We start from the raw sequence: 22,553 nt of genomic DNA on the forward strand, positions 1-22,553 counted from the left end.
TGAATAAACTCTTCTTTATAATAATTGAATTCGAAACTTCACATCACAAAGAGTGCTACACAATCATTAGGCCAACCACCAAAGGGTCTTACTCAAAAAAAAAACAAAACAAAACAAAACAAAAATAAGATTATTGATGAATATGAAATTTTAGAGAGAAAATATTTACGAAATTTCACTATACTTGCTATTTCTAAAAAAGTGAAATTTTTTTGTCTTGAAAAGATGAAATTTCACTGTTTCTAAGCAGTGAAATTTTCCATTGAAGTTAAAGATTACAAAATTAAGAGCTAACTGCAAAAAATTAGATACCTAATTGAAAGCATTATTTTAAAAAAAAGTTTTTGACCACTCTTGATTTGTTAGGATATGGAGTCACTATTGTGCAGTGGGTACAACAGTGACTATTGTGCGTCTTATGGGGTTTGTTTTGAGTCTTGTTTTGATAATCGAACCATTTATTTTTTCAGAAAATATTGAGTAGAACACATTTGTAAAAATCAAGTTGAATGGATATTGATAACTCTTCCATTTAATTATATTTGTAATCATATTTACAATTCATTATTTTATTTACAAATGTGATTTGATGAAGTTGCTATTGTTGTCCGATGAACTTAATTTTTTACAGATATGTTCTACTCTATTTTTTTTAAATGAATAATTTAGATTATCAAAATAAGACTTAAAATGGGCCATACAGGGCATACAACAATTACTGTTGTGCCCATTGCATAATAGTGACCCCATATCCGATTTGTTAGTATAAAAACTTTTAACCCACTTCACCAAAATTTAGAAAAATAATACTATGATGTCTATATTTTTGTATTATATTTTGTTTACCAAACTTTTAACCCACGGCACCAAACTCTTTCATTTAACCCACATTGTACTTGTAACGAAGATGAGTGATTGAATTCATTAAACCAATATATATATATATATATATATGAGTAGTGTTACACTTCATGAAATAAATATCATGAAAAATTTCATGAAACTAATCAAAGGGTGATTGCATAACGTAAAATAGAACATTAAAAACTAATTAAAGGATGATTGCATAACATACAATAAAACATTATAAACTAATGTAAGGGTGGAGAATTTTTATGAAATTTTTCATGATGTTTATTTCATGAAACCTAACATTATTGTATATATATAGTGATAAAGAAATTTTGAGGTAATACTATGATATAAAAAAATAATAAAAAAAAAATTGATTCATAACCAAATACTTAAGGTATAACTGAAAGGGCCCCAGACTTCTCTTCAATCCGACTGGAGCATGCTGTTGGATCCATGGGGACTTACTACGGGTTCTGTTTTGATAATCCGAATCGTTCAATGTGTAGAACTCGTTGAGTATTTTATCCCTATAAATTAGATTAATTGAATATCAATAGCTACTTAATCAAATCAGATTTCTGTCAACAATAAATTTAATTTTCAAAATAAATTGTTCACAAAAATCTGATTCGATCAAGTACCTATTAATACTCGATCAACGTGATTTTTTATAGGGATAAAGTACTCGATGAGTTCTACACATTGATGGTTCGGATTATCAAAACAGAACCCGTAGTGAGCCCCATGGGCCCAACAACACCGTCCGGTCCACAAAGTGGATTGGAAACAAGCCTGACCCCAACTAAAATAATGTTATAATCTGCATCATAATTTTTTTTTTTTTTGATCAGCAAAGAAAAATTTCATTAAACAGCATGAAATTAAAAGTACAGGAAGATGACATGTATTGAGAGAGATTCAGAAGTATAAAAATACCCCTACTACTGCTACTCGCATCATAATCTGCATCATAATGAGTCATAACTAGCATCACAATGTGTATAACCAAATCATAATCAAGTCATAGCTCATAACACAATCAATAATAACTAAAGACTATAAATGTCGTAATTGAGACATATGGTACACACTCAAAAAGCGGTGTGCATGATAAAATTTCTCTAAAAAAATATAATCCTCCAATTATTCTGAATTTTTAACACCCTTATTGTAACATGTCCACAAGACTCCAAAAAAAATCTTAAGTTGCTTTTTTTATATATATATACTTTTATTATTGATTTTTGATGTACTGAAATGTGTTTAAAATGTTTTTTGATTGAAGTCATCTGTTTAAAATGTTCGTTCGTCTTTTTATTTTACTATTGAGACATTATTGCGATTATTCGAAGTGTCTACTTTTACATTTAAAAAAAAAAAATAGATAGAGGAGAGGTATTTAAACCTTGGGCGTTTAGTCAAATGAAGATGAAAATCTTATAACTTAAATGACATACAAAATATACAAAATATTTTGTTTTATTTTTATTTATTTGAATTACACATAAATTGTGTTTGCCAACTACTAGTTTGTATTGTGAGAACATATGTTTTGAGTTTGATTATAGTATCTACTTTTTATGAACAATTTTTTTTTTGGCTAGAAAATGTTTATTTGTATTGATTAGTATCTACCAAATTGAGTTTATAATTTACTGGGACAATTAAAAAAAAAAAAAAATGAGCCTTGTAACAAAGAAGTAATGAGTTTTTAATTTTATCAATTTAAATCATTCGTCTATTTTCATTAAAGAAAACCGATAGAAAAATAGGCCTTGTTTGGTTTGGTTTTGGGGGATAAATTTTCAAAAAAAAATTTAGGGAAAGAGTTTAGAACTTTTTTTAATTTGTTTGGTTGAATATTTTGAAAATAGTTTTGAAGTATGGGAGTTTGACATGATTTGATATTTTGTTGTAGTTGAGTAGAACACATATTTTCCTATTGATTAAGTAGAATACATAGTTTTGGTTTATTGAGTTTAATGATTAAAATACATATTTTCCCATAAATTTTACTTAATGAAAATAGAAAAATGATTTAAATGAAAAACAAATTAAAAGTTTAAAATTTAAATTGATAAAATAGAAAATAGAAAATTTATTTTGTTACAAGACTCAACCTTGGGATTATTTTTTTTTTTTATAATTTTTCCTAATTTATTTTTTATTTGTCATGCCATTATGGATAAAATTATGAAGGAAAAAAAATCTATTTTACAATATATATTATTGTACTTTCTTTTTATAATTTGTAAAAATTAGCTCAGTTTGGCTTAGTTTTTTGAAATTAGCTTTGAATTATATTTTGAAAGATAAGTTGTCGAAAAGAATTTAAAAAGTTAAAAATTTGTTTGGTTATGAGTTTTAAAAATAGTTTTGAGATAATTTGTAATTATTTTTTATTTTTTTGTAATTGAATAGATAGGTGTGAGAAAAAATTGATTGATTGATATTTAGAATGTGAGAGAATGAGAGAGGAGAGAGGAAACAGCAAAAATGATTGATTTATCTATTAATAAAAAAAAAAAGAAGGACAGAGGAGAGAGAAAATTTAATTTTGCCAGTATTTTAAAAGTTTGTTAACCAAACAATTTTTTTTGTTTTTTTGTTTTTATCCAAATCATGTTTTAACTATACCAATTAGTGCATAGAGCTTTATTCATCCCGAATTAATGGAAAGATAAAATGAATGAAATAGGAATAAATGAAATAACGATGATTCCAGTAAACATTTTGGTAAGCAATAATTAAATACATTAACTGCCTCTTCATTTCGCATCGAACACACACTATTTAAGACCTAATTTTTATTTTATTTTTTCTTTATATGTCCGGGTGCCTAGTCAATTTATGCGCGTTTTAACAAATCTCAAAACTCACACCAAGCACTCCTTCAAATAGATTTGGCAAATCTCGAGTACAGCACATGGGGGTGGTCCCAAAAAATTAATAGCATCTAATAAAAGTTGAATCTAAAAACTTAAAAGGAAGCACACCCCAGACCCTAGACTGCACCTACTAGGCCAACCACTTGATTACTATTTAAAGCTCCAATGAGGATTACAATACTTGACAAGTAGTGCATTGGTAAAGACAAAACAGAAAATCATGGACAAGGCAAAATTTTCATTTTGTTTTGTTACTTTTTTGCTCTGCATTGTTGCTTGCACTTGCTCTATGGACTCCAACGCATGGGCTTAGCAGAACAAGCTTCTGGTATGTATAGTGTTATATAAATAGAAAAATTATTTAGAATGATATAGTAAGCTTAAAATTTTTCACTTTATAACAAAAAAATGTCATTGATCGATCATGAAAATTCTTGTCACTAATTGGTCCCAATTATATCTTATACATATATATGATATTGATGCAGTCAGATACTTGGAGTGTTGCAAACCCTTCGACGTCAGATCTTCTATTGCAAAATAACATAGACTTTTTCTGCACGAAACCAGGGGTTGATTGTAGTGTGATAAAGCCTGGAGGTCCATGTTTTTTGCCCAACACTGTGCGTGATCATGAAACAGTAGTCTTTAATCTCTACTACAAGACCGGCGCTCTCTGCCCGTCACGTATTGGCAACGTCGTCTTTACTGATCCTTGTAAGTTGGTTATTAAAATCTTTATTCCTCTGTCTTCAATGCATTCTCAATCATATGATGTGGTTGAAATCTTTGAAACATGAGAATTTCGAAACTCAATCGTTCAACTGAGAATATATTGAGACAAGAAAACAATAATTTTTAAGTTAGATAATCTCGTACCGTAAACAAATTTCTCTCTCTATCTCATTCACCCACTCACTTTCTTTGTGTTTAACGTTGATCTTGAAACATTGGAATTTCGAAACTCAATGATTCAACTAAGAGTGCATTGATTCAATGTGTTTGGTTTGAGTTTTTTGGATTAAATTTTTTGAAAATTGAGTTTTTTATTTTTTGTGTTTTTTTATTTTTAGTGAATATTTTTTAATTTTTAAGCATTTTTTTTACTTTTTTAGATGCACCTTACTTAGATGTATTTAAAAAGTAAAAAATTTGTGAAAAAATATTTTAAAAAATTAATAAATACATAAAAATATAGAAAATATATTGAATTCTTGTATTTTTTTATATTTTTGGTATTTAGTGAATTTTTAAAAGGTTTTTTTTCCCAAATTTTTTACTTTTTAAGTATATTTATGTGAGGTATGTCTAAAAATTAAAAAAAAAAATTGCTTAAAAATTCAGTAAAAACAAAAAAAATGTAAAAAATAAAAAAATAGAATTTTCTAAAATCTGTTTTTAGAAAAACGAAACCAAACAAGTTGAATTTTTAACATAGAAAATTTCGTACCATAAACAAATTTCTCTCTCTATCTCACTCACTCATTCACCCTTTGTGTTTAATGTTGATGCAGCTCATGGATTATGCATATTCCCTAAATGATGGATTTTACAATGAAGAAAGGAAATTTTGGCTACAGTGAATAAAATGCATAAAAAATTCGTCTAGAATTTACGAATTTTTGTCCCTTGTAGGGACCACCCAAGGAACTAATTGTATGATGCATTTTTTATATGAAAGTATATGAAGTTTTTGCTGGTGGGAAATTTTTTTTACTCAAATTCTTGTGATAATCATGTCTCAATGAATTTAAAGTGAAAGTCAATGGTTGCAACAGAAAAGTTAGGTGATTTATAACCACATGATTTTGTATTATTTGTCTCTTATTTGTCTTATTTTTTGTCGCATGTCTCTCGTAAATCTTAATATTTGGACGTACAACAAGAGATGTGTGACAAATGATGACAGTGAGTGAAACAAACAAACTGAACTCCAATTATGTATCTTTTAAGCAATATGTAATTTTGATCACCCCTCCTCCCCCTCTCTGCCTCCTTTCAATCTTGGAGAATTTTCTTAAAATAAGATAATAATATTTTTTGAGGGAATATTGTTGGCTTTTTGTCTTTCGAAGGTTATTTTTGTAATTGCGAGCATGCCAGCAAGGATCAATCAGTCCTTACAGAATTTTAATTGCCAACCAATTATCAGACGATTGTGTTGTATTTCTTTCAGCCTCAATGAAGAGGACTTTTACTGGTGGCTTGATTTAGGAGAATTTAAGCACAATAACAGTTAAATAAAGAGCAATTGAAGTATTTCATTAGTATGAAAAACTTACAATGATCCAAACTCCGCCTCGTAGAGGTTTACAGCGACAATCTACTTGAAACTATTCCTATGAATGAAGTGCAGTGCAGGAATTTAAAGTACAGGAATGTGAAGAACATGAATTTAAAGAACAGGAAATGTAAAGACTGGAAATGTAAAACTAGAAAGAAAAATATGTAAAGTAAGACTGGTTTGTTAGATATGAGTCTGGGGGCTTTTTCTAGGGCCTTCTCTGCTATTTATACTCCTCAAAGATGACCATCGAACTGCACTTCAAACCGTCGAACTGCTCTTCCATGATCGCTAATCATGCTGCCTTATAAGTAGTTCCACTACGCCATCACTTGCAGTTGGGCTTCCATCCTATATTTGAATTTGAATGTGAGTAACCGTTGAAGCCACGTCACCTTGCATCTCTTCGTTGATTTGCTGCTACTCAGACCTTGTAACAACCAATGCTAACTGCCACGTGTACGATCAGGATCGAAGATTTGAACAGTCTTCCCATATTACCCTTATTCTGCTACGTGTCGAATTATAATTAGCTTTTACAAAATATGTAGCCAACATTACCTCCCGCACTAATGTACCAAATATTTGGTGATATTAGTGGATCAAAGCCTTTCTCCTGCGTTTTTTAGAACGTTCATGGGGTCTATATTTTGGAAACACAACCGTCACTTATTGATGATCATTTGCATTAATTCTCTTTCAATCTTTTGAACACCCCAATACCTTAGCACTCGTACAGACTAATACTTTTTCTATGGCCGAATCAACTTTCTTCTTTATTGATCGGGCACATGAAGAGTCATTGAATAATGTTGCTTCCCCCTCGAAAGAACCTCCCCGCATTCATTAGCCACCTTTATCCACCTTTCTATATTCAAGTCATGGAAGCCTTTGCAAATTACCAACCTTTGGATTATGAACACATTGCCCTTAATCCTTCGATTCAGAAAGTTGCAGATATCGACATAGGAGACTCTTCTTCACAGTCTGCATGGGATAGAGCTGTGGCTTCTTCTACCTTCGAGGGTTCTGGAGCTTTTGGCTGGTTGGAATCTGAGGCTTGTGATTTAAGGGAGCAAGTTAATCATCATTTCGTTGAATTCACTGACCCTTTAGATTTCCCCTCCGATGCTCGAAGTTCGGTAGTTTATCCTTATGTGCCTATCGAGCATCGACGCCATTGGGAGGACAATTTACTCGTGGCATGGTACATATCTTCCATGTCTACAAGGATAACGTCTGCCGCCCGATGCCTAGAAGAGGCACAAGGGCACAATCCATCATTTTTAGCCAAGAAGGCGAAGCTCTGCTCTTCCGATTGGCTCGATTACATTAATGCCTTTGTTTCTTCTGCTCCCATGCCATCTCCCATAATAGAAGCATCCACACCTTCTTCTCCATCTCCTGAAATAGAAGCATCCACACCTTCTCCTCCGCCAACTCCTTGCTGGACAGAGAGACTGGGGCTTGCCCTTTCTGCGGATAAGGTCTTTTTTCCTTACACGCCTCCACCTTCCCCTACTCCAACTAAGCAAAAGCAAGCCCAGTTCTTGCTTGCAGCCTTCTCTCACTTGCCTTTCGACGTTCTTGAGGACGATGTTCCTCTCAAGAACTTTCGATGGGCTTGTGATATCCTAACTCGAGGTCAGGTCCTCAACCCCACTGCTCAAGCAGAACTCTACATGTTTCTGGACCAACTCCCATTACTCCTTCATTGGCATCGGACTGCTATGGCAACCGCCCAATCTTTGGACCAACTCTCATCCCTTCAAGTTCATGCCCAGTACGAAGTAGAGAAACTCATCGAGAAGTTCGATGACTTTTAGAATAAAGACTCTGCGTACAGGGGTGACATGGATATGGGTGAACTGGAGCAAGGATTGAAAGAAGCAGCATTCGAACTAAAGGCTGAAGAGCTTTTTTATCAAGTGAGAGCACATCAGCTTCAGCAACCAGTCCTGGAAGAAATGGAGGATAGAATAAAGAAAGAAAAGAAATTCATTGACCATAGTTGGACAACATTTCATGATCTTGTTATTTATTCTATTCCTTATTTCTATGAGCTTGAATTTATACCCAAAGGGGGCCATTCAATGTAATTGCTTTTGCTTTAATACAACTAAGACTTTTCCTTTGTTTGGCATTGTCTCCGCTTGTCTTTAAAAGCAAATTCAGGGCTTCGAACTGAACAATCTCATCCTTCGAACCTGGACTCAATTGTTTTAAATGAAACACTAAAAAGAACCAATTATGAACTTTTCCAATTTATGGAATAAAGTTGACAGTTTTGGCTGATTTTCAATTAGAATCAGTGCTTCGAATCTAGCAATCTTATACTTAAAGCTTGTTTCAACCATAACCAACATCTGATCATGGTTAATATGATCAATTAGTTTTAAATTGACCATCTTTTGCTTCGAACAACAGTTTATGCTGTTTTAGTTCAACATACAACTTTTTTTTATAAACCAACCATTGGTTTTGATGTTTCGAACACCAATTCCCATCCTTAAGGAGTCTCAAGTTTTGCCTCGAAGGACATTACTTTCTTTAAGAAACCTAAAATAGGTCTTTAAACCCTTTGAAGCAACACAAATACTTGAGAATTCTTACATTTTTAAGTATGGAAATGTGCTTCGAAGCCGGCTTCTCTGTTTCGAAGCCGTTGTTATTTGGCTTTTGGCGCCAAAATCTGGTTTCGAAGCCAAATACTTTACTTCGAAGATGGCATCAGCATCCGGAATATGTTTTTCCCTCCAAATGCTATCAATATTTGAAGGAAACTCTTCGTATTCGTATTTTTAGTGCTTAACGAACCAAGCGTTATATATCTCCCAAACACAAAGGCTTTTGAAACCCTTTTATTTTGCGTTCTGAAATCATTTGCTCGCTCAACACACAAACCCTTTTACCTCTGCCGATCTTCCACTTCTCTCTACTTCCTTTCTCAGCTTCACCTTTTGGAAAAGCGTACTATTAATGGCTTCTTCTTCAGTGCCAGTCGTAGAGCGTGCGAGCCCATCTGTAGCCCTGAAGAGGATCATTGATGCAGAATGTGAGAAGTACAAAGCTGGGGAGAAAAACACTATCGATGGACGCATCTTCGTCCCTCGTCGCCACATGCAGCAAGACCATGTGCTTGGGCCCATATTCAAGGAGATCCTTACCGAGCTCTCAGCCCTATATCCTCGCCTGGAAAACCAATGTCTCCTTTACGAAGGTGGTCTTGACTGGAGGAACTGGAGGATAAACCGCCCCCACCGATGCTGGCCCACGGTGAGACCGGAGTGGCAAGAATGGTATGACCGGGTTGTCCCTGCTAGAACTTTGGACCTTCAAGAGTTCTACTTTCTCGATGCTCTCCGACTATCCAGGGTAACTATCTCAGAGGACCCTTTCCTAATTCCTGATGCCTTGTGTTTTTGGAATCATATCTTTAATTTCTTTCAATTTAGATGTGGGATGATGGCCCCTACTATTCTTGACATTTGCCATCTACTAGGATTATCCTCCATCGGTACCCTCATTGGACCAGATTACCCTGACTCAGCAGTCCTTTTCTCCCTCCCCTCTCTTAACTCATCTTATTCACTAAGGCTGAGAATAAAATAGAGGGCCTTGTGGCTGATAGGGAATTCTTTTCTTTCTTATTGTATTGGCTTTGCAAATTCCTCTTCTGCACCACCTCTCAGAGAATCATGCCTGAATTTTCCCCTCTTGCCAAAGCCCTTGTTTTACAGAAAAATGTGGCCTTAGCCTCATATGTTCTAGGTCAAGTATATAGAGTCTGCTCCCTTTTCTGTGAGAAACCCTTAGATGCTAATCAAGGGGGGCCATTCTGGATCCTCCAGCTTTGGCCTTTTGCCTATTTCACTGAGTTACAATCCAAATGCCTAAAATTTTCTGAGCCAAACCCTCTTACTCATGGCATAAGGCTGGCCAATGCTTCACTTTATCCATTTACCTTTGCTTTTTACTTCTCTTTCTTCCACCAACTTCCAGCTTCCCTTCCTACTTACCGTTTTCGTCCCTTCGAACCCACCATTGGTCCATCTTGGTTGAGGAATTTCCTAAGTGACAGGTTCTGTGCCTCACCTGTTCACAAAGATATATGGGCCTCCATTTTGATCCCCAGAGAGTTATTTATCGGGACCTTGAACCCCAAAGCCTACAAATGCATCGCTGAGCCCTACTGTCCTGCTCAATTTGCTAGACAATTTGGCTTCACACAAGGGGTCCCAATACCTCTCTACAGCAACACCAATCTCAGTCTTACTAGAAGGGATCTGAAAGTTCGGAAGTCTAGGCTAGAAGAGGTAACTTTCAAATTTATAGATGACTTGGTCAATTTCGAGTATACGCCTTTCATTCCTCAAGGTACCCTATTGAAAAATACCAAAACTGGTGGGTGACCAACATGGAAGTCTACTTGGCCATTTCACCGCAAAACCTACTAATGGTGTTAGATGTGCCCAAGCCCAAAGGAGCTGGAATTGTCACTTCTTCCACTGTTTCTTTCTTTTGGCTTATGCCAATTTCTTCTTCTGTCTCGCTACCACTCTCCATCAGAGCTTTCTCCAATCCTGCTAAGCTAGCATTCTCTCTGGCTTTTAGTTCATAATGAACCTTGGCCAACTGTTCTCTGCTGCAACCCACCTTGCTTTGTAGAGTTGGCTTTGGAGTATGGTCTGACTTTGAATTCTTCTTTCCTTCAGTCTGGATCAATGAAGAACTCTCTCCACTTTCTTTCAGGTCTTGCTGGTACTGGGTGTACCTACGCTGAATTTTCCTCTTTTGTGATCTGGAAATTACGAGGACCATATTTGGTTCCTTCATTTTTGGGTGTTTAAGCAGTACGCAATTGTTAGGGGCTACCAAATGAGGCTTGACCATCCTACCTTGGTTACCAACATCCCTCTGGGTAGGCACTTCCCTAGGTTTGTTCTGCATCACAAACCAATCTGGAACTCCAGGTACTCACGAACTTACTAACCCAGATGTTGAGCTGCCCTTTTCTTCCGTCGAAGCCATCTTCAAAGCTGGCTGTTAAGGCAATTGCTTGGCCCTGACCTCAAGTTTCGAGCCTGATTCAGGCCTTCGATGAAGGTGACCACTTTCTGTCCTGCGTGAGGCTGGTCTAGGGGGCCAATCTCTGGCTTTGATCCTAAAACCTGAACTCTTCTCCAGTCTTCTTTTAGAATGACTGCTCCCCATTCTGTAATAGTTAAGTGGCCTGGACTCATATAAGGGCCTCTTGCCTTTAGCATGCATTCTATCAACTGCAGGCTCAACCACTAATGGTTGTTGCCTAACACTAGCCAGATACGACCTTTTATTATAAGCATTGGTTGGTTTGGAACGCCTCTGCACATCCCTGTAATATTGCTTCTCATCAACTGAAAGGCCTTTCAACCACTTATAACTCAGTCTGCACCAAGGACACATCCTCTGCATTACGGCTACCTCTAGGGAAACATCATCCAGTGCTTCTTCATTAGAGTCTTCCCTCTGGTGTAAGAAATCTTGTCCAATAGCTGGTAAATTTCTGATGTCCTTCTTGGTAGTTGTCTGATTGGCAATATGCATCTGCACATTGACCTCTTCCAATTCCTGCAGAGATAAATTCTTGAAGTTTGGTACAACAACATTAGCTGCGCTTTCTCCAACCTTTGGAAATGGATTACTGTTGATCCCCATGGTCTTTTCCTGTTTTGGCTGGGAATTTCAAACTTCCTTTCCGAATTTGTTCTTGGATCCTGTCTCTAAAAACAATGCAGTTTTTGGTCGAGTGAGACCAAGAGTTATGCCATTTACAATAGACTTTTCCCTTAAGTTCATCTGGAGATGGAAGTTTTACTCCTTTTGGTAACTTAAGGAAGTTGGCCGCAAGCAAATGATCAAAAATGTCATCTGCCTTAGTTAAATCGAAAGAGTACTTCCTATGAAGGTCTTTCTTTTTAAACTGTTGGTCAATTGTTGTATCCTTATGAATTAATGCTTCACAAATTACAGGTTCTTTCCCCACAATCTCTACTGCATCGATCTCATAATTAGGATCTCTATAGTATGTCTTGTACGATGCATTATTTCGATCATGTTCCTCCTCTAGCAATGCTTCATACCTAGACACCTTATAGGTTAGTTCCACCAGGTCTCTGAATTCAGTTGAGTCAAACTTCTTTCGAAGCCTGAACTCTAAGCCATTTTGGGCCAATCTTACGAATTATGGCTCTGGCAGGATAACTCTACATTTATTTCGAGCCCTTTTAAATCTGGCAATAAACTGAGTAGCCTTCTCTTCAGGCCTTTGACTCAATCTTGCCAAGTCTGCCATGGAAACTTCTGGCTCCGATTGGAAGAATTGGGCATGAAATGCCTTTTCCATTTGTTGCCAAGTCTGAATGGAGCCAAGTGTAAGGTTAATGTACCATACAAATGCTCCCCCAGCTAGAGAGATTAGGAATAGTCTCAACTTCATATAGTCATGATTAGTAAATTCACCACATTGAGCAGCAAACCTAGCAATATGCTCTACTGTTGATTGGTTTCCATTCCCATAAAAAAGGGCAAAATCTGGTATCCTGAAACCCCTTGGGTATTCATGTATGATGTCGACCCATTCTAGGTATGGTTTTCTGTACACAGGAGTTTGGACCCCTCGAGCCATTGGTCCACACATCTCCCTAACAATATCAGCAATTTGGTCCCTAAGGACCATATTTTGTGCCTGCTGAACCACTACTGGAGGGACAAACACAGGATTTGGTGGACAAACTTGTGCTTGTGGTCTTCTTGGTCCATAAGGTGGTACATTTGGGACTGGTTGTCCCTGTGGTGCAAGTTGCTGTTGGGGGTGTGGGTAACCCCTTTGAGCCTGTCCTGCGAAGGGACCTGCGAAAGGTGCTGGAACAGGTGTTGTGTCCCTTCCATTTGTGGGAAAACCTTCCAACCCCCGGGTATAAATTCGAATAAGGGATTATTGCACCCCCTAGTGCCAGGTATGGCTTCGAACATGAGATTTGGAACCATTCTCATGCCATTTTCTTGTACTAGGCCAGATCCACCAACTTGCATGGCTTCATTGTTAAATACTGAGGCATTTTGGCCTGCTCTAGGCCTCGAAATAGGTTTGTACCAAGACTAAGGTGATGGTCTTTCATAATTCTGATTACTAGTTTGACCATTAGAATGCCCATTAACTTGCATAGGTTGTTTATCTCTAACCAATCTTTGCTGAAGGACATTTGGAACTTCCTCTATGTGTCTTGCGTGTGTTGGTTGGTGGTTATTCATTCGATCCAGAAAGGATGTTGCCCACCTTTCCATTGTGTTCATTAATTGTTATCCCATGGCATCTACTACGCCATCCCATGGATTTGTTGGCTAAGTAGATGGAACAGTGGATGGTCCAATTCCTTGGTTTCGTCCAATATTATGAACATATGGTTCTTGTCCCGAAGTACTGGTCTGTTCGACCATAGGTTCTGAATAAATGGGCGTTTCCACATGATGTATTATCACATTATCCTCTAGATTAGGTATTTCTACCTCTCCTTCTACGCCTTCTACCAAGCGTTCATTTTCTCCTTGTCTCCTACGTCTAGCCATTTCAATTAGTCCCACTGGGCATGCCAAAAATATATGTTGGCTTTTTGGCTTTCGAAGGTTAATTTTGTAATTGCAAGTGTGCCAGCAAGGATCAATCAGTCCTTACAGAATTTTAATTGCCAACCAATTATTAGACGATTGTGTTGTAGTTCTTTCAGCCTCAATGAAGAGGACTTTTATTGGTGGCTTGATTTAGGAGAATTTAAGCACAATAACAGTTAAATAAAGAGCAATTGAAGTATTTCATTAGTATGAAAAACTTACAATGATCCAAACTCAGCCTCATAGAGGTTTACAGCGACAATCAACTTGAAACTACTCCTATGAATGAAGTGCAGTGCGGGAATTTAAAGTACATGAATTTAAAGAACAGGAAATGTAAAGACTGGAAATGTAAAACTAGAAAGAAAAATATGTAAAGTCAGACAGGTTTGTTGGATATGAGTCTGGGGGCTTTTTCTGGGGCCTTCCCTGCTATTTATACTCCTCAAAGATGACCATCGAACTGCACTTCAAACCGTCAAACTGCTCTTCCATGATCGCTGATCATGCTGCCTTATAAGTAGTTCCACTACGCCATCACTTGCAGTTGGGCTTCCCTCCTATATTTGAATTTGAATGTGAGTAACCGTTGAAGCTACGTCACCTTGCATCTCTTCGTTGATTCGCTGCTACTCAGACCTTGTAACAACCAATGCTAACTGCCATGTGTACGATCAGGATCGAAGATTTGAACAGTCCTCCCATATTACCCTTATTCTGCCACGTGTCGAATTGTAATTAACTTTTACAAAATATTTAGCCAACAAATATTAAGAATAAAAACTTAAATGTTCATTACAAAAAAATTTAACGTAAACTTTTACTAGCGATCCTAGAATTTTTTTTGTTTTTTGATATCATTATCAATTATGGTGAATTGATACAAAATTCAAAATTCAAGTGACCGACCTCATTGTGTAATTTGTTGTGCAATTATGGTGAATTAATGTGTATTGTATCTTTTATGTAATAACATTTTGGAGATGCGTTGGGGCACAACAACTACTGTTGTGCGGTCATATGAGCTCATTTTTTGACCCGTTTCGATTATTCAAATCATTCATATTTTAAAGTATATCGAATAAAATATACCTATAAAAAATCAAGCTGATTGGATATTGTTAACTCATTCATCCACTCACATTTTTATTCAATTTTATACTTTCAATCACAATTATTATTTATTTTTGTAGATACAAATTCAATTAGTTAAAATGGTTAACAATATCTGATCAAGTTAATTTTTTGGAGATATATTTTACTCTATGTACTCTAAAATGTGAATGGTTTCGATTAGTGAAACGGGCCCCGAAATGGGCCCATATCACCGCACAACAGTGACTGCTACAAATAAAAATAAAACTCATATTTAATTCTTTCAATATTTTGGTTGTTACAAATTTTATTATTAAAATAAATATATTTAAATATTACAAATTAATTCATTATTTAGACAGTTCATGACCATTATTCATGTCAGTCACAAAATTATTATCAATTTTTATATTTTAATTATTTAGTGATTAATATATATATATATATATATATATATATATATAATTGTTATGTATTATTTCCCATAAGTTTCTCATCTATATATATACTAATATATGAGTTCGAGAAGAAAGATACAGAGATTCTACCTGTCAACCCAAGTAAAAGAGTGCGAATTTTTTAAGGAGTTGTCTTTGTATATTTTATGTATTTTTACGTGAACACTGGACGAGAAAGATTGTGAGCACTTGAATTATATCTTGTAAAATGCTCCTCAATCTTACAGGTTAACTCTTTTATAGTTATCAATCTCTTGATCATTTTATTGAACAAAATTGTATTATTGAACAATATTTTTCTAACAGACTAATATCTCAATGGGTGATTCTACTTACACCACTACTTTACCTCTTTACATTCTCTATATGAGTTATCCCCCCCCCCCCAAATTTTATCCATGTGTGAAATTACCTTTAAATTAAATATATTTTGTTATCTCCTTACACCCCTTGGTCTTCAATCTCTACTCCTCTTTTTCCTTTCTTAATCTTTCTTTTCTCTTACACATTTCTTTTCAAAAAGTGAGAATCATAGTATTTTGATTAGTAAATAAAGCATTGGATGAAGAAATTGTGGTGAAGAACCATCAAAAAGTGAAATGGTGAGTTTTTTTTTTTTTTTATTTGGTAGGTTTTTGTTTCGTTTTTCTGGACTGGTGTTCGATTTTCATTTGGTTGTTTGAAATTGAACAAAATAAAATAGTCCGGAATCACATTGTTGAACAAAAAATATAAGTTTGGTAACCAACTATCGAATAAAAGATACATTTTTGATAACCTCAAACCAAATTTTTTTAATTTGTTTGGCTTCTCATTACCATGTACTTTCAGTTTCATTTATTTATATTTTTTATTTTTTTGCCTAGAAGGATTATACTTGTACGAGCACGAAATATTGTTCTCGTATAATCCTATTGGTCAAGATTGCGCTCATCCGTACGACATCGCTTTACTCCCTGAAAACACAAACCTGAGCTAGCCGGCGGGTGTGTGCCGAATACCTCTCTGATGCCTAAGTCAGCAAAAATAAACAAATAGACAAAAGCTCTGTGTATTTGGGAATCAAAGCTGTGTTACCTCTCCATAGGTGATGTTATGAGCTTTTATAGGTTTTGCGTGGTACAATCCTAGTAGGACTCTTACTCCTCCATGTAGAGTCCTTCTAGGAGTCACATTCCTGAAAGATAATGCTTATCCTTCAACACCCCCCTCACTGCGTAAACCAAGTGAGATGGTTCTACCACGGTTGGATGTCAATACGACCGAGATAACATGGCTATGCTAAAGCTGCAAACTAGACCGAGCTCCTACTAGCTCGGTTCTTCCTTTCACTGCGTGTACCTCGGCTTGACATATTCCAACTGGGTTATTTGAGACCATGCTAACCATGCCGAGCTAAGACCGAACTAACCCATAGCATGGTTCTGAGAAAAGCTCAACATTCTAGCTTTAGATGGTTTGACCGAACTAACTGTTGCCGCGTCGTCCGTGGTAACCGAACTAACCACCAAGCTCTTTCGGACCAGGCTAACTGTAGAGCTCTGTTTAGACCAAGCTAACACTTGCTAGGTCCCTTCCTCACTTGGACCGAGCTAACACTTGGACTATGGCCCACTTTACTAAGCCCTTTCACCATGGCCCATAAAACGGCCCATTATCCAGCTCGGTCCAATATACATATAAATTACCCTCTCAATACTTGTACTCATTGCAACAACGCAAGTATTGCAATATTAGTGGACTCTAGTCATGAATTCATTACAGATGAGGTTTGTTAAGTTTTTTTTATGAATATGATTTTTTCTTTTTTTTAATATGTATTGAGTTTTATTAATAATTTGACATATAAATTTATTTATTATCTTTAGTTTTTTAGTAGTCGTGAAGCATTAATTAAATGGACTTCTGACGTTGAGAAGAAGACTGGATTTGTCATTGTTATAAAAACATCAGATACGGAAGGTAATGGAAGAAAATCAAGACTTACACTTGCTTGTAAAAGAAGTGGTTACTATAGAGACAACATGAAGATCAAGGGGGAACAATTGAGGTTGATAAGCTCTAAAAAGTGTGAATGTCTATTTCTATTAAGGGGGAAAAAATTACCTACAAATTACCAAGACGAATTGTGATAACATGTTTGATTGATGGATGCAAACAATGACAAATTTTATGAATACTTTATGGATATTCGTACACTTAATGTTTTTATGAATAATTTTATAGATACTTTTTATGAATGATTTTATGGATGTGTGTTTGATTTATGAATTTTTTTTATGAATGCTTCAAGAAAAAAGTAAATCTTTCAATGTACAGCGACGAGGGCCTAGACAAATCTATTGTAGCTTAGCAACATGACATTAGAGTAATCCCATTTGTATAACAATGTATCACTAAACATGAACTTCACAAGTAGCCCAAATTAATTTCTTGTTATCATCTAATTGGACGGCAACATTATGCTAGGAAAAAAAATATTGTCCGATAACATGGTACTTGAGTAATTCAAATTAATTAGCGTTGTATTACTGAACATGCCCATCACAAATTAAAAAATCATTATTTGGAAGAAAGTCAATGTAAGTGTATAGCAACAAAATGCTGGAGAGATCTATTTTTTCCCGACAGCATAACACCGGAATAATGTACATTGTTTAGTACTGCGTTACCAAAATTAGTGGTGTAAAGAGATGTAGTTAATTTAGGGTTAGTTATGGTAATATATTAGGGGTGTAATGAGAACTACATTTTTTTTAGTGGTGTAATGAGATGGATGGTGTAAAGAGGTTAAATAGTGACGTAAGTAGAATCACCCATAATCAAACTAATGGTTGTTGTGAATTAGGATAAATTACAAATACACCCCTTAAAATTTATTTACCATTACCTTCATCTTCTTCTTCAAATTAAACCATATTCCTAACCAAACCCTGACCCTAATTTGGGTTTCTTTTGTAATAATATATATATATATATATGTTTAATTTATAATATGAATAAGAAATTGGGTTAAAAATTAAAAATAGATTAAGCTAATTTCTATGGTAATAATAAATATGGTGTTTAGCATAATTTATGGCTTAGTTTGTTATATATGTGATTAAGATAGGAACTTATGACATTCAAGTAATTTTTCCCCCTACCGTTAATAGAGTTAGCTTTGCTTTTTAATCCTAAATCAAGAGGATTCCCTGTTTATATTTTAATCATAAGAAGGTAAAGTGTTCCGAAACGGAAGCAGAGTAAAGTAGATGTTGCTCTTAAACTAATCAAGTAGTGTGCTTGGTTTACATACTACAAGGGTGGTTGATGTGCCTCTCACAGCAAGAGTTGTTATGCCATCAAGTGGGTCCGACTCCGGATCTATTATCATGATTTAAATTGTTCATTTTTTGGAAATGGTTGAGTAAATCCTTCATAAAATTAGTAACCACATGATCCAATCATATTTTTGTTTAAACAAAATGAATGTGATTTTAAAAATAAATTGGAATTTTTTAAAGACAAATATAACCAGATTATGTGACTATCGATATTCGATCAATCTAATTTTTTACGTCAATGATAAACTGAATGTGTCCTAAAAGATGAATAATTTGAACCATAATAATTGGTTTGGGATTGAGCCCACTTACTAGAGCATGGCTGGAGAGAGATAAAGAATTAATTACACATATGTCATGACCCACGGAGTTGGTTACACAAAATCTCCCCTAGGGGATGGCTGAAACATTAGAGGCTAAGGAAAGATTCTAGAAATTCCCAGAAGGTCTCAAGAACATTATATAATTCTATAGCTTGTAGATAGTTCTAAGGAGGGTGCCTATATAAAGTGGAGTATAGTTCTAAGAATGATGTCAAAGCCTCTATCTAGAATAAAAGATTCCAGAAACTCTCGGAAGGTTTGAGAGAATGCAAGAATGTTATATATAATTCTATATTTTGTAGATAGTTCTAAGAAGGGTGCCTATATAAAGGCAAGGATAGTTCTAAGAAGGATGTGGAAGCCTCTATCTAGAATAATATTTAAAAGCTAGAGTGCCTATATAAAAGGAAGGCCTCATTTGGCCAAACCATCCAAAGGTAATGTAATATAAGGAGAAAGGTGCCTATATAAAGGGAAGGATAGTTCTAAGAAGGATGTGGAAACCTCTATCTAGAATAATCCTTAAAAGCTAGAGTGCCTATATAAAAGGAAGACCTTATTTGGCCAAACCATTCAAAGGTAATGTAATGTAAAGATATCCGACAAGCTAAAGCAATCTTTAAATTAGATAATAAGACCCACACGCGTACAGGGAGATTTGAACTACTAGCATTCTTCAAATCAGATAATAAGACCTACACGCATATAGGAAGTTTGAACTACTGGACCACTGACCTCCTAGTCAAGTGTAAGAGTTATGACCAATCAGGTTAACTTCGTTGGTTGTGTTCTATTTGTGTTGTTAATATTTTTTTTTAGTACATCAAAGACAGAGTATGGAAAATTATGTACAATAGAAATTTTTTTTAAACAAAAATATGTACAACAAAAATTATGAATTTTTAAAAATTTAATATATAAAAAGTACAAAATAATTCAAAATAATGCACACCAAGTTGCTAAAGGTTTGTCTCTGTTTTATGTGTGTTTTGTAATAATGATTTGGAATCAGTATTTCATCTGTTTCTATGGTGTCCGTTTGCTTGGGGAGTATGGTCAAATATGATGCATTGGTGGGGGCTGATATTGGTGATTCTTGAAAATACAAAATACAAAATTTGTCAAAATAATCTTTTAGAAATTCACTAAAAAAAAAAAGTGTATTTTCATTTTTTTTATTAGATTTATTCATAAATATCTTAATTTTTAAGTACATTAAAATTAGGTATATTTAAAAAAATTTGACTAAAATTTAAAAAGTTCACTAAAAATAACAATATACATAAAATAAAAAACTCAAAAACTATTTTAATAACTCAAAACCAAAAACATTTTTAATTTTTAAATAAAAATTAAAAATGAGTCCAGAAAAAAATATTAAAAAGTCAATTCCAAACGTACAGAGACATTTTAACATCTAAGCAAAGATTCTGATGCATGTCTATATCTATACTATTAATAAAGGGAATACCTTAGTTGCCGTCCTAAAGCCATCCTCCAACATCTAAGCAAAGATTCTAATACATATCTATATCTATACTATTAATAAAGGGAACACCTGAGTTGGTGTCTTGAAACCATCCTCCACTTTAATGTCGAGTGTCCATTTTGTCATTGAAAAAAACAAACCATTAGACAAATAATAGGCACAAGACTCGAACTATAAACAAATAATATAATAAACAAGACTGTTACCACTTGAATTAAACATAATATCTGTAATAAATATTATATTTTATTTTTACTTATTTAAATTGGCCACACATTGAGTTGTGCTAGTATTATATACCTACGTACCATAACACTCGCAAAGTAATTGAAGGTAAACTGGGGCTGTTTGGGTTCTCTTTTTTTGAGTTCATCAGCTAAACATCCTAGGTTTTCTCTTCTTTCTCGCTTTTATTCTTTTCTTTTTTTTTATTTTTTTAAATTTTTTTATGGTCATCACTCATCAGTGTCAAAAGCTTTTAGCATCTGTCATGGTAGAACCCTAGGTTGTAGCATTTTGGAAAGATAGAATGAAAGGTGATGTAAAATACGAATTGATTTGGGTGGAGGATTTAAATAATCAAAATTGGAATTTTTTAAAGATAGAGTAGTACACATTAAAAAGGCACTTTTTGTAATCAAATTATTCAATGTAGTGTTAATTAAGTAATCGTTTTAATTATGATCTAAAGTGATATTGAGATACGCCTATGTAGTGTTTGATCATTTGCCAAAATGATTTTTGTGATGAACCCAAATGGTGAAATGAGTTTTTTTATTTTTTTATTTTAAGTTTTTCACTCTTTAATGCCTTTACTTATCTATGCAGCAATGGCATTATAATTTACATTTTTTGTTTTCTTTCCAGTACTTCATTTAAACCAAACAAAATAACAGAAATTATTTCCTTCAATTTATTTATTTCATTTCAAATCCTTTCCTTTTATTTCATTATAAAATTTTCCAAATGAATGTGATTCCAAACACAGTGCAAGTTATTCCCACTCTCCTTTCCAAACATGTCATCTCAATTCCTAAATTCTTTCTTAGGTTAAAAATGTTCAGTAGATCAGTTTATTACATTGGTCAACCTTCTCTCTTCAGTGGTGGCATGCATGCATGCCACATGCTGCAATCCAAACTAGATTATTTCTTCAACCTTCTCTCTTCAGTGGTGGCATGCATGCATGCCACATGCTGCAATCCAAACTAGATTATTTCTTCATACTATCTGTTTGTTTCGGTGAAAATTTTTTATGATGAAGAATATTTTCTCTGTTTGGTTGCGAAAGGAGGTGGTGGAGGTTATGATAGTGGTAGTTCCAATCATGCATTGTAGTCTCAGCAGCATGGCAGTTCCAATCATGCATTGCAGTCTGCAATTGTTTTAGGTACATTCCATTGACTTAGTGAATTTATTATTATGTTGTTATGACTTAAATTGATTAATAATTCTAGCCTAAAACACAATCTTGGAACACATCAGCTCTTTTTGATATCACTGAATGGATTGTATTGGATTACTTGCCACATTGTAATGCTCTTTATATTCTCTTAGCCTTTTGGTGATGTGCCAACAAGAGAGGGGGCATGGAACAAAAGATAAGACAAAGTGTGAGACAGATGATCCATACTTTGTGTTGTTGTAAAAATTGATGAATATAATCTTGATAGGGATGCGTCAAGAATTATAGAAGTTTGCATACTTAATTACCCTCCCTGCCTGCAACATGCATGAACCCAAAAAATAAACAATAATTTATTAATAAGGAGAACAGCATATTTAAGAAAGCGAAAATCATGGTGCAGTTAACACGACATATTGTTTAATTATCTATGTACTAAATCTAGACATTGAAGTTTGGATTTTTATGCTTAAATTTTGAACATTGATGGATTTTCGCATTTGTTTACCTAAAAAGTCACTACAAAAAATTAGACTTTCGCCGACCAAAATCTTAGTCGCCAAAACCAATTAGCGACTAAATTTTTTTGTCGCCAACTTAGTCGCCTAAACCCGCGACTAAACGCGAGTTTGGTCACTGAAAATGCAACATTTGGCTACTAATTTGTGTAGTCGGCAAATGTGACCCTTTGGCAACCAAAAAAATAGTCGCCGAAAAGGTAATTTTTAGCTACTAAATTATTGGTCGCCAAACGTCAACATTTGGCTACTAAAGTTGGGT

The 22,553-nt window shown here is 34.6% G+C and overlaps 1 long non-coding RNA gene across 1 annotated transcript; it reads left to right on the top strand.

Moving 5' to 3' along the window:
* The first annotated feature begins 3,941 nt into the window (after window positions 1-3,941).
* On the top strand, window positions 3,942-5,503 carry LOC145819591 (uncharacterized). The gene is made up of 3 exons (XR_014360341.1): window positions 3,942-4,071; window positions 4,232-4,460; window positions 5,258-5,503. It is a non-coding gene; the product is annotated as an uncharacterized LOC145819591 (long non-coding RNA).
* Window positions 5,504-22,553: the final 17,050 nt, after the last annotated feature.

The sequence above is a fragment of the Camellia sinensis genome, chromosome 2 (genome assembly GCF_055761805.1).
Source record: "Camellia sinensis isolate YWXY chromosome 2, ASM5576180v1, whole genome shotgun sequence".
Lineage (NCBI taxonomy): Eukaryota > Viridiplantae > Streptophyta > Magnoliopsida > Ericales > Theaceae > Camellia > Camellia sinensis.